The sequence below is a fragment of the Panulirus ornatus genome, chromosome 4, assembly GCF_036320965.1.
Source record: "Panulirus ornatus isolate Po-2019 chromosome 4, ASM3632096v1, whole genome shotgun sequence".
Taxonomy (NCBI): Eukaryota; Metazoa; Arthropoda; class Malacostraca; order Decapoda; family Palinuridae; genus Panulirus; species Panulirus ornatus.
Genome location: NC_092227.1, coordinates 75347371 through 75359222, shown reverse-complemented (window position 1 = coordinate 75359222; position 11852 = coordinate 75347371). Strand labels below are relative to the sequence as shown.

General features: G+C 41.7%; 1 long non-coding RNA gene across 1 annotated transcript; it reads right to left on the bottom strand.

Moving 5' to 3' along the window:
- Positions 1 to 1117: 1117 nt before the first annotated feature.
- LOC139764581 (uncharacterized) lies at positions 1118 to 10508 on the bottom strand. The gene is made up of 3 exons (XR_011716411.1): positions 10396 to 10508; positions 2440 to 2959; positions 1118 to 1558 (listed from the first exon to the last, which is right to left on the bottom strand). It is a non-coding gene; the product is annotated as an uncharacterized lncRNA (long non-coding RNA).
- Positions 10509 to 11852: the final 1344 nt, after the last annotated feature.

The following is an 11852-nucleotide window of genomic DNA, read 5'->3' as shown; positions in this document are numbered from 1 at the left end:
ACACACACACACACACACACACACACACACACATATATATATATATATATATATATATATATATATATATATATATATATATATATATTATATATATGTTTCGCTTTTAGGTCAGTCCCGGATGCAAGTGTAACATGCGCTGAATTTTAGACATGTGGAAGCTTTGAGGCGAGTTAGACTCGCATAAGGGGGGGGGGGGGGGTCTGAAGTGGGCCTATATTTTGTGAGGGCCGAGGGTCCCACACAGTCGTACAGCTGAAGTACAGTTAAAAAGATGTAGGCAAACAACAACAGACCATCGTGTTCTGACGAGGCTGTTGGTGATTGTGGAAGAGTACAGAAGCACACAGGTTACTGGATGGAAGTAGAAAGACACCCGATTTTTCAGAGGAAACCTGTAAGCTTTTCCTGCAGCTAAGGAGGTGCAAATGATGTCAGTCATATGCTTGAAGCGAAATGTTATCGAGACTAATTAATTCTCAGACTTGTGTTCATCATATTGCGTATGCGATATTGGAAATGTAATGGAACAGAATTGCTGCAGGCCAAAATACTAATGGGGTATTTCAAGCTAACAACTGTGTGTTTTGGATCTTTGATTACCAAAGCTTTTTTGGACCTAAATGTTTGCATGATATTAAAAAGTATTAAATGATAGTAATGATAACGATAATAATTTCATTTGTAGGACCCTTTAAGTGTTAAATCCCTAAAGCATCTGTTTCATCTTGCCTCCATAAAATCAACACGACATTGAGGCCTTACATAATTTCAGATGGGAATGCCATTTTCACGTGAAAATTTTGCCATTTAACATTACGATCGTTGAACTGACAGATGAGTCATTTAACATCATGTTCGCTGAACCGACAGATGAGGGTTTTTTTTCTTTTTTCTTGTAGAATCCCAGTGATCTACAGTCCTTGTAGGAGACCGACCGACACACTTGAAGGTCCGTCTTGACCCAGGAAACCTTTGGAAACGTCTGGTAACTTGAGCGACTCAATGGTGGCAGATGCGTTTGACCTTGATGCTGAGGAATGTGTTTTGTTCGTTGCAACTTCCAGGTCTCCGCGATATGATGTACGGTGTGCGGTAATTATTAACACCATCAGAACAGATGCCTGTATAACACATCAGGAGGGGGAAAAGAAGACGAGATTGTACAGTCAGTTTTAATGAGGCAGGAGTCATCAGACTTGTGTCGGGTGTGAGTTGCACAAGGTGGGGTTGATGCGCTCTCTCAGGGGGCCCCTCGCTGCCTGGCTGGTTGCTTGGCTGGCTGGCTGGCTGGCTGTGTGACTGTTGAAGGAGCTGTGTGGCCTACGGCTCCCCACACCCTGGAACTCCCTCACTCCGTGTCTCACTTTTACACAGGATAAGAGTCTCTTTGCTTCTTCCTTATGGGAAGCCTTACACTCGTGTTTAATTTCATATATCGCTATATTTGATCGCCAACGCGGATGAGCAGCAAAACAAGCGCATGAAATCAAGACGTGCAGGTAATGAAACACGCAGACATGCTTGAGAAGGTCACTCACTCTCCCGTGGTGCAACACTGCAAGGGAGGAAAACTGTCGATATTACGTTGGCAGCAATGAACTCTCTCTCTCTCTCTCTCTCTCTCTCTCTCTCTCTCTCTCTCTCTCTCTCTCTCTCTCTCTCTCTCTCTCTCTCTACCACTCTCCAGGCCTTCCCCTTCAACTTTTCCCATGAAGATGTTACAATATTTCTCTGTTGTGTTTACCGCTGGTGGATGTATGTCTTGCCTGACTGGTGGACTCCAGGCTGGATGATCATGGGAGACATAACTGTTCGTCGCGATGCAGTGAGCAACACTTAGATTTTCACTGAGAAATATTGTAATTCTGATGATCACATTGTAGCTTGTATTACAGTCTATCACGAACATCAGACTCGTAGTAATCGACAGTTTTGAAAATAATGTAACCTTACATGGAAAGTAATGTAACCTTACCTGGAAAATAGTGTAACCTTACATGGAAACTAATGTAACCTTACCTGGAAAATAGTGTAACCTTACATGGAAACTAATGTAACCTTACCTAGAAAGTAATGTAACCTTACGTGGAAAGTAATGTAACCTTACCTGGAAAATAGTGTAACCTTACATGGAAAGTGATGTAACTTTACATGGAAAGTGATATAACCTTACTTGGAAAGTAATGTAACCTTACCTGGAAACTAATGTAACCTTACCTGGAAAGTAATGTAACCTTACCTGGAAAGTAATGTAACCTTACATGGAAAGTAACCTAACCTTACATGGAAAGTAATGTAACTTTACATGGAAAGTAATTTAATATGATTAGACATTCAATCCCTTGTCAACATATCCCTACCCTGTCACCCTCAAGGTCCAGTACTATATCCATTCCCTTTCCTTCTCCCCCAGCCACAGTCTTTTAAATGACATACCTGCTCACTCTTCTAAGACTTGTAATTCTTGTGATGCCTTTCCTAATATCTTTAATGGCTGTTCGGACGCTCCAGTTCCACCACAAGTTCCTGTATCGCATTTTTGCACCGATCCCTCGGGCAATCTTCCCTCAGTTGGTCGTGAGTGTGTTCAGCGCCGAGTTGGCTGAGCTTGAGCTCAAGCTTGACCGAGAACTTCACCCGCGAATTCGCCTGGTGTGATGATGATGATGCCTCACGTACGTTCGTAAATTTCCGTGGATTTAGAACATGCTTGAAGCTGTCTCCTTGTTGTCGGTTGTTGTCTTAAGGAACAATATTTCTGGGAAGGTTGTTGTGTGCCGTTGAGACTGGACGAGCAGATCTGTAGTATCCTGTCTGCCTGCAGAAGTAGAACTGTGCTGGGGTGGGTCTACGGATAGATGGTTGATGTTTACAACAAGGGTGTAATACAGCCTAGTCGCTCTTCAGAGAACGCCACCACATATCTTAGCATCAAGGAAGAATGGAACCTGGCGACCTGTGATAGACGATAGACAATTAGTTAAGGTTACTCTCCCAGATAGATTCCCTCTTCCTGCACTAAGTGTACTTCAACAATTAGGGGATAACAAGGTATTTTCCATCTTAGATCTGTTACACTTTTTTTTTAGCAGATACCATTGGATGATGCCAGTCGACCAGTGACTGCATTGAGCATCCCTACAGGTCACTGGGAGTTAACAAGGCTCATAATTCATTTTTAGAAATTTAACCCCAGGACAGACTGACTCTCTCGGTCTACCTTAATGACACTATAGTATAGTGAGGATGTCCCCACTCATCTGCGACACTTAGAGGAAGCCTTGAAGAAGTTACAGTTGGCGAAATTAAAGATTGCGTTGTCAAAATGTAGAATTGTAAGGACTAGGATAAGATGTTTAAGGGTACATTGGGAATGAAAGAGGAGTTTCTCCAGTTAATGAAAGACTGCAGCACAATTTCCCACACCTAGGAATGCAGATGAGGTTCGATGATTTGTAGGATTAGACGTATACCACAGGAGTTTTGTGAATGACTGTGGTACCATAGCCTCACCTCTAACAGAATCACTAAGGAAGGTTGTTACTTTCCATTGAGGGGAAGCGCAGCAACAAGCCAATGGACACATTAAAGCAAGCGCTCACTCCTGCTCCTAGTATTTCCTGATTTTCTTAATAAGTACTGATGCAAGTCTTGAGGCGTTGGGAGCAGCCTTCGTGCAGAGAATAGCGGGACGATCACATCCCATAGCTTACAGAACAAGAAGCTTTCGCTATAGTTTGGGGAACTGAAGCATTTTAAGGACCTTATCTACCGTTCCCCACTTCATGTGGTCACTGATCACCAACACGTAGTTGGGTTATTCCGAAGTAGACGACCTACAGGAAGGTTTGCTAAATGGTCATTGACTATACAGGATTTCAACTACAGAGAAGATAGATGGGAAACAAAACATTGTAGCACATACGTTGCCACTGAGTGTAGCCCCGATGACTTGAGTATCTTGCCCTAGATATACATGAGCCTAGGGGGAGCAACAGAATGATCCAGTCTGGTCACAGATGATGAAGTACTCACGTACAGAATCTCCTAACCTGACAGTTAAAGCCTATTCTGATGAGGGAATTTCTCTTCCATTATGAAGGGAAGTGACACTAGGAACACCTGCTCGTACGGTTAGTTATACCAACTAGTTCAGTACCCGTCTCCCTATCTATCATCAGTACACTCAGGTAAAATAAACCCCTTCCTGAATGAAGGCTCATAAATGATATCGCAATAGATAATTGTGAATTTGTTTCGCGAGTGTTGATCAAGTCCTTACTGGAAGTTTTTGTTGATAATATCTATATTTATCTTACAGGAGACTATAACATTCTCTTCCCCCCTTTACTCTTGCCACTTCCAGGCTGGAAGTCTCATGCGAAAAGGGAGTCGAATCATTAAAGTTTGACTCCACAGTCTGAAGTTGTCCGGTGGTCAGATGTTATGGAAGACACACACACTGACCGTAGGATCTCAAGTAGGAAAGCTTCAACCCCAGTGAACGATGTTGAACTTAGAATTACTAGGAACTCAGTGATGTCAGAAAACTATTCCCAATGAACAATATTTGAACTTCCATATGAACAATATTTAAACTTCCGTGTGAACAATATTTGAACTTCCATATGAACAATATTTGAACTTCCATGTGAACAATATTTGAACTTCCATATGAACAATATTTGAACTTCCATGTGAACAATATTTGAACTTCCATATGAACAATATTTGAATTTCCATATGAACAATATTTCAACTTACATATGAAAAAATGTTTGAACATCCATGTGAACAATATTTGAACTTCCATATGAACAGTATTTGAACTTCCATATTAACAATATTTGAACTTCCATATGAACAATATTTGAACTTCCATGTGAACAAAATTTGAATATTTGAACAAGCATTTGTGTTGAACTTTATCTTAGTGACTGTAGTGTTACAGCTGTTCTGAAACACAAGAGCTCTACGTGGCGCATCACATGTACCAGGATGAGAAACTTTTCCATTAGGATCAACTCTGATTCATGTACTTTATTGTGGTCTAGTATCAAGATATGAGCATCAAAGACTTCGATACCATGATTAGATTATTCAGTAAAGACTCTTAATTCTGAGGCCAGACCATTCTGAGAGGACGAGGACGTGCGTCAAGTGGCCGTGCCACTGTACTCCACAACTGCCCAGTGTTCGATCGTGATAGATAAAGGATCTGCGAGAGTCAGTAGTTTTTGAACGACTTGTGTTAAATACGCTCGAGGCCAGACGAAGCCTAACAGTGGAGACCACACTGAACATTATACAACATTCTTCATGAAGGTTATACACTCTCTATACTGTTATTATACATCATTCTTCATGAAGGTTATACATTCCCTATACTGTTATCATACATCATTCTTCATGAAGGTTATACATTCTCTATGCTGTTATTATACATCATTCTTCATGAAGGTTATACATTCTCTAATACTGTTATTATACATCATTCTTCATGAAGGTTATACATTCTCTATACTGTTATTATACATCATTCTTCATGAAGGTTATACACTCTCTATACTGTTATTATACATCATTCTTCATGAAGGTTATACATTCTCTAATACTGTTATTATACATCATTCTTCATGAAGGTTATACATTCTCTATGCTGTTATTATACATCATTCTTCATGAAGGTTATACATTCTCTATGCTGTTATTATACATCATTCTTCATGAAGGTTATACATTCTCTAATACTGTTATTATACATCATTCTTCATGAAGGTTATACATTCTCTATACTGTTATTATACATCATTCTTCATGAAGGTTATACATTCTCTATGCTGTTATTATACATCATTCTTCATGAAGGTTATACACTCTCTATGCTGTTATTATATATCATTCTTCATGAAGGTTATACACTCTCTATACTGTTATTATACATCATTCTTCATGAAGGTTATACATTCTCTATGCTGTTATTATACATCATTCTTCATGAAGGTTATACATTCTCTATGCTGTTATTATACATCATTCTTCATGAAGGTTATACATTCTCTAATACTGTTATTATACATCATTCTTCATGAAGGTTATACATTCTCTATACTGTTATTATACATCATTCTTCATGAAGGTTATACACTCTCTATACTGTTATTATACATCATTCTTCATGAAGGTTATACATTCTCTAATACTGTTATTATACATCATTCTTCATGAAGGTTATACATTCTCTATGCTGTTATTATACATCATTCTTCATGAAGGTTATACATTCTCTATGCTGTTATTATACATCATTCTTCATGAAGGTTATACATTCTCTAATACTGTTATTATACATCATTCTTCATGAAGGTTATACACTCTCTATGCTGTAATTATACATCATTCTTCATGAAGGTTATACACTCTCTATGCTGTTATTATACATCATTCTTCATGAAGGTTATACATTCTCTATACTGTTATTATACATCATTCTTCATGAAGGTTATACATTCTCTATACTGTTATTATACATCATTCTTCATGAAGGTTATACATTCTCTAATACTGTTATTATACATCATTCTTCATGAAGGTTATACATTCTCTACACCATCCACGACGAGTTAAGTGCTTCATTTTTCTCCTATCACCAAACTTGATGGTTTCCTCAACATATCGTCTCAGTGTAGGGCACTCCAGCCGCGCCATATGGCCTCTTGACACACAGGATGAGCTAATTTTCCAAGCTGGCTGACCCTAAGATTACTGACTTACCGTGATAATAGATCACAGACAGCGCCGTATGATCTCGACACCAACCGCTTTTAAAAGCCTTGGCTTCCCCAGGCTGTCATGGGTCAGTCTGCCTACCCCAGGCTGTCATGGGTCAGTCTGCCTACCCCAGGCTGTCACGGGTCAGTCTGCCTACCCCAGGCTGTCACGGGTCAGTCTGCCTACCCCAGGCTGTCATGGGTCAGTCTGCCTACCCCAGGCTGTCATGGGTCAGTCTGCCTACCCCAGGCTGTCATGGCGTAGGCAGGTCTGCCTCCTAGGCCGACGTTCCTCCTCCAACTTCCAGGGAACAGGAGATGTCCTCTGTGCTCCACCTTGCTGAAATAGATTATTTTTTTTATAAAGGAAGATTTTCTTTATATCGTTCGACCACGACTGCAAGTAATAACACTCCCATAGTGATGACTCTGCTATACAGTTTACTCCTATTTGTCATCCCTACTAATATCCACATTTCATGGCTAAGACGCCACCCTCGTGTGCTTGTGTGTGTGTGTGTGTGTGTGTGTGTGTCTGTGTGAAACCACTTGGTATACGCATATTTAGATAACATACGAGAAACATCATCAGCCTTGGTCTGTTATGAGAACCCTGACCTGCAGTGTAGACCATGCAAGACCTCGCCAACCTCCATGCCTAGCTGAAGGTTCTTCAGGAGGTTGCTAGGGTCTTGGATATCACCTCTGATGTATGCCCACTGTTGAGACCGTATTAAAGGGCGTTAAGTCGCCGTGCTGAAGGATCTATGTCGTTGTAGTTGAAGGGATTAAGTCTCCCTGTCGTACTCAGAGGGTTCATTCGTCGCATACTCAATCTGTTAAGTCATCGCACTCGCGGGTTTGTCATCAAGACATGCGAGTGGAGGGATACTGCACTAAAAGTGTTGGCTCGTGTGAGGCAGCGGCTGTATACCTCCAGCCACTCACACACACTCATGTCCACACTCAATCTCAGCTTGAAACTTTCTGTGGTTTTTGCACTTATTATCGTATTAGGCAACTTAATCCGCTTCTCAGCATCTCTCGTCAACGTTTTCCTGTATCAAGTGGTTAAATCGTCATACTAAAGACGAGTCGTCCTACTCAGGGTGAGTCGTCGTACTTCAGGGGTCAAGTCGTCGTACTCAAGGAGTGAAGTTGTCGTACCCGAGGTGTTGATTCGTCGTGCTCAAGGGGCTGCTAAGTCGTCGCACTCACAGATTTGTCGTCGTGGTTAAAGAGTTAAGTCGTTCTAAATCAAGGAGTCAAGTCTTACTCAAGGAGCCATAGTCAAGAGGTGAAATCGTTGTACACAAAGGGTCTGAGTGAACAGTGATTCTCTCCCAGTCACCAGATACAGTACACCTGCTGGTGCTGTGCAACGTGGTAGAATTACAGTTTGAGGCAAGGATTTTGGTACTGTAGCCGTCAAACGGCACTCCAGTAGCCATACAACATTCCATACAGGACGAATTAATCTATTTACATAACAAAGAGAAACTTTGTGTCGCCTGTGTTGCATGACAGACACTTCGAGATCATTTCATCCGTATGATTCTGGGAATCACATATTTACTCACAACTTGACAATAACTTAATAAGTCTTGATCAGATGAGTCGTGAAACTTTATGCACTTATTTCCCAGCATTTAAAGACCTGAATCCTTGATCCATAACTCCAGTTGGGATTTGGCTTAAGTTCTCCTTCGCTAGGTTTAACCTGAAGTTGAGTGGCTCAGAAATGAAAGAAAATTCCGCCTCTTGCGATGGACCATCGTACAAATATGTTTTTTGATATTTTCCAGACAATATTTCCTTTTTATTTCGTTCCTAATAATTATGCTTCATACAGGCGACGGACCTAGAGTGTTCTGTGGAAATTCCTTCAAGTTGTATACATCTCAGTTTATCATTCTTTTTTTCACACTTCATTCAATCTGAATATCTTCATTACTATTCCTTAAAAAGGACAGAGACTGTATGTCCGGAAGCCTTCAGGATAACATAACAAAGCCAGAAGTGTACTGACCACACACACTGACCGACAACTAATGGAAATACGAATGACCGTTACACACCCCCGTGGACGCCCCTCTCTGGTGTGTGTGTGTGTGTGTGTGTGTGTGTGGGTTGTGGGGGGGGGGGGGGGTGTTCGATCAGCCTACCAGCCAGGACGTGCAATAAGACGGTACGACAACTCCGCTTCAAAAGCATTTCCCGGTCATGGCTGCTAAATACGTCGTTTTCGGTTCGAACTAACGTCAGGAGAAACAATATTAAACCATTTTGATAATGAATCGTCGGTACAGCCTGAGCATATGTACTTAAGCGGCTAGCGAGGTCATTCATCATTATAGTGCTGACCGTCCCGACATATTTGACATACTGAAGAGCTTAGCAAGTCCATCCTAGGGTGTGAGCTCCCGACTCTGTTGTTATGAATGAAGATGCAGATAGATATATGGTGGAGTTTAGCCGGAGGAAAGCGGCTCCAGTTGTGTAAAAGTGACGCTATTGATCATTATGGAGTGCATTGTGATGGGGGTCGGTCATTCTGCTGGTCTTGCAGCAACAACACCAGTGGTGGTGGTAGCCAGACAGGCGACCGGATGCCTGCACGCGCCACACCACCCTGCCGCCACGCCCGCCACACCGCCTCGTCGTCACGCACGCCACACCACACCACCCTTCTGCCACGCCCGCCACATAACCCTGCTCCCACGTCCACCGCACCCGTGTCAGCACACACTCCACACCACCCTGCCTCCACGCCCACCACGTACGCCACACCGCCCAACCGCCCCGCCCACCACACTCACCGCACCACCCCGTCACACACGCCACACCATCCTGTAGACACATGCCACATCCTTGTCTCTACGCCCAGCAACACGCCTCTGCAGTGAAGATGATGTGCGTACTAAAGCTGTGTTGTATTCTGAGTTATGAGCAGATTGCCGCACTGGAGAGATGAGACAGAAGGAAGCGTTGGATGGCTACCGAAGGCAACAGGCGCAACACACCACAGACATAGCCAAGATCTTAGCAACAGCACAAATATGGACCACACTATGTTCGGAGAGCCTCAAGGCCCAAAGAAAAGATTCAAGCACTCGCTGATATTTGCACTGAACAGCTCTTTGTTCCGCTAATTTCCTTTTTAAATGTGTGTGTGTGTGTGTGTGTGTGGTAGAGGAACATGAGGAGGAATGTGTTGAGGTCAGAAGGTGCGCCGCGGCTAGAGCCTGCGAGGGGTGGTGGTGATGCATGACCCAGTGACTGAGTCATGGTAGTGCAGCAGCTGCGCCGCCTCCAGGTTCATTAAAAGATGAGAGCTCAGTTGGAGCGCGGCGCACGGGGGGCATGACTGCAGGAACAGGTAATCATTGTGTCAATAATCCTGACTAAGAATGTACTTGACCATCCCCAATCTATTTCATGGACGTAAGTAAGAAGGAGGAATTAGTATGACCGTGAAATAAGGCAACATCAAAACGACATGCCTCGCACACGAGTGTTTTGCTTTGTTTTTTCTTTTCAGAATTAACGTCTGTTAAGATTTGATGTTTCAAAAAAAAAAAACATATCTATCACATGTTGTGTGAAACGTTCACTGACTAACTGTTGTAAGGCTGGAGCGGTAGCGTAACCAGGACTAGACTTGTCCTGGGAGAGTCAGCCAACTGCAGCAGCCACCCAGCCAGCCAGCCTGCCACACAACCACCAACATCCGCCGGCCGCACCACCACTTCTGGATCGTCATGGTCAGTCTGTTGATCTTAACAAGTTATTTTCTTTTTTTTCTCTTTTTCTCTTTTATTCTTCCGGTCTGCTGCTTGTTAGACGTAATAGATGTTAACAACCCACACGCTTATGAAGACACACACACACACACACACACACACACACACATATATATATATATATATATATATATATATATATATATATATATATATATATATATATATATATATATATATATATATGGGGTTCTTGCAGCCTCGAGGCTACACTCCGCGCACGAGAGACATTTTAAAACACACCTTTGTAGTTTGTTCCTTGACGATGCTATGCTCCATTTTTCCCATTGTTGACACATTGTTGCCGAAGGTGACGACACCAAGTTCTCAGTATAACCGTTTGTTATTATCATTATTATTATTATTAGTATTATTATTATTATTGTTATTATATATATATATATATATATATATATATATATATATATATATATATATATATATATATATATATATATATGGAAGCAGGTTGAGAGCACCACAGACCGGCAGCAGCATCCTAGCAGGCAAAGGGAAGCAGCAGCAGCAGCAGCAGCAACACTTCCGTTAGTGTAGCCACTGCCGCACTGCACCTCACACCGCCATGTTCTCCCAGGAAGAACAAAGAGTTGCTCACGTACACGGGATAACTCCACGAAAGACCATCTTCACAAAGCTTAAATCATTTTAATTCTACTTACGCCGACTGGGCTGGTTTAGGATACGTTAGTTAGGATGCCTGGCTGACTCGACACTTGCATAAGATTATCTTTGCACTATTCATGGTCACTAATGTAACATGACTGGCAAGAGATGTTTTAAGGAAGTTTATGTTGTTCCTGCGAATAAAATGATCTCCCCCAAGAGAAGCCTGTCCCTTAACCCCGATATAGCGGAAGGGGACAGAGCGAGTCGCCTTTCACGTGACGCTGCAGGACTGACACACTGTCTCCTGTCTTGGCTGGATTCATGTGTTTATCCTGGTGTCCTGGTTAATCCTAGGGCACTGTGCTCTGTCTCGGTATTCCGTCATGTATTATGTAATCAATTCGTGGCTTTTGTTTTGGTATAATATAGAGTTCGTCTGTCTGTCAGAGTAGTTCCTGGACCCAGAACAAGTTGACATAGATAACATTGATAATGATAATAATAATGATAATAATAATAATGATAATAATAATAATAATAATAATGATAATGAATATAATGATAATGATAATAATGATAATAACAATAACAATAATAATGATAATAATAATAATGATAATGATAATAATAATAATAATAATAATGATAG